Source organism: Nicotiana attenuata, unplaced genomic scaffold (assembly GCF_001879085.1).
Source record: "Nicotiana attenuata strain UT unplaced genomic scaffold, NIATTr2, whole genome shotgun sequence".
NCBI lineage: Eukaryota > Viridiplantae > Streptophyta > Magnoliopsida > Solanales > Solanaceae > Nicotiana > Nicotiana attenuata.
This window is the reverse complement of record NW_017670706.1, coordinates 305,202-307,589: the sequence shown is the minus strand read 5'-3', so window position 1 is coordinate 307,589 and position 2,388 is coordinate 305,202.

The following is a 2,388-nucleotide window of genomic DNA, read 5'->3' as shown; positions in this document are numbered from 1 at the left end:
ATATATTTGAGTTCGAGGGTTTATGGGTAAGCGTTAATCTTCAAAAAGTTTTCAGAATCCGGGCACGTGGGCCGAGGGTAGAGTTTTGTCAACGTTTTCGATCGGGGTTAGGAATTGTTATAAATTGGATTGTTATGAGTAATTGAGCATATATTAATGGATTTGCATAATTATTGGCTAGTTTGGAGCGTTGTGCATCAATTTGAGTCTTCGGAAGGGCGTGGAAGGTCGGTTATGGATCTTCAGAGCGAGGTGAGTCTCCTTTCTGAACTTGTGAGTGGGAATTGTCCCCATAGATTAGTTGATTGGGTTATGTGCTCCTATTTGTGGGGGCTACGTATGCACGAGGGGACGAGAGTCCGTGCGTAGCTACTATTATATTTAAGTCTGGGTAGTCTAGGACCCAAAAGCATGCTATACTTGGAATATTTGTAATCTTACTGACAGTTTGAATCGCTTAAATCACATCGAATTAGTGAATGAATTTATAAAAAGATTAAACTTCATTTTCTTGAATTGTTAAAAGAGAATTGGCTTTTCCTTGGATAATTGTTCTCTGATAAATTCATGATTGACTGATTGTTGTGTTTATTTATACTTGATCGCGTGGCATGTATGATTCGCGAGCGGGGTAATAGATTCATCTATGGTTCGGGATGCTCGACCCTCGGCAGTGCACATTTTACATTCATGTTGGATCGGGCCGTACGACCTCGGCATGAGTTGTGCATGTTTGTATGGCTTGTCTTGAGATTTATTGATATTGCTACCTGCTCTCCCCGGCTTGAGATAACTGTTAATTAATGGATTATGAATTTGGAGACTTTTAATAGAAAGGAACTTTTACCCGTTTGGTAACTTATTTGAATCTACTGTTGTCCTTAATAAATCCGTGAGTCATCGCATTAATAATAGTATTATTGGACCATTAGTAAGTCTCGAAGTTGCCATCTCGTCTCTACTTCTTCGAGATTAGGTGGGATACTTACTGAGTACACGTTGCTTTCGTACTCCTGCTACACTTGCTGTGCATTTTGTTGCACAGGTACATGTACTTCTACTGGCCTATTAGGCGTAGCAGCATGGGCGACTCGGAGACTAAGCGAGTTGTATTTTCTCGAGGCGACCCGCAACTAGTATAGTCTCTCTCATAATTGTATTTATTTTCTGTCCCTTGTGTTCCGGACAGCTGTTGTACTTTATTCAAATTCCTAGAAATTGCTCATGCACTTGTGACACCGGGTTCTGGGATGGTTATGCAGTATTTTGTGTTAATCGCTTATCATTCAATTTGATTTGAAACGATTATCTTTTATTGTTAAATTTGAAGGAAAATCATAGATTTCAAGAGCGCTAAAACGAGAATTTAACTAAGTATTTTGGTTGGCTTGCCTGACAGTGGTGTCTGGCGCCATCACGACCCTTAGTGGATTTTAGGTCGTCACAACATGGTATCAGAGAACTAGGTTCCCGTAGGTCTCACGAGTCATGAGCAAGTCTAGTAGAGTCTCGCGGATCGGTACGCCGACATCTGTACTTATCCTCGGGAGGCTGGAGGACTGTTAGGAGTACTTCCCTTCTTGATTCCTCATCGTGCGATTTGATCCATAGAGGCTACGCCTTTAATTCCTTCCTACTCAATCTTACGCGATGCGAACCGCTTGTTATAAATCGAGGATTAAAGGATTGTAATGGTACTACCGATGCAGTGCGGGGTGTTTCTCCCTGTATAGTTCTCTAGGCTATTATCGTCGCCTTGTGGAAGGATATTCTGCCGTTTCAGCTCAGTAGCGGTACTTCTGAGAGCTCTGAGGCTAGGCACAAATTGCCATGATGCTATGAACGATTGTTTCGCAGTATTGATATGATGGTAGGACGTTTGCCTACGCGTCGGGGCAGTGAATGACTTGAAGGGAGGTTTACTCAGTGCATGATCTAGAGATTCGGTATTTTATTCACGGTAGGGGAAAGATAAACGGACTAAGAATGGTCAGATGTGGTCTGGTGGAGTAATGAGATTTGGTATTTGCGAGCGTGGTGGAGTTTTCTTCTATGATGAGGTGTCGTTGCCTAATTGAAAGTATTTAGTTCGCCGGTGTTATGATCTTCTACGATTCGCCTTTGGGGTAAGATATTGTGTAATAGTATTGAAGATGCAGCTGTCAGATATCCCGGGGTGCGGTAGTTCAGGGTTGAATCAGTATTTCTAATGTCGACGGCTCAAGAAGGATGATCTCCGAAAAGGTTTAAAGTTAGTAGCGATTTGTGGGTTCAAGTGCTACGAAGATAGATTTTATTAAGGCAACAACTGAGCAGCAAAGGATGAGGAAGGACATGTGGGGAGTGTCAGGCGGTGGTTAAAATTTCTAGAAGGCTAGGTATAAGAAG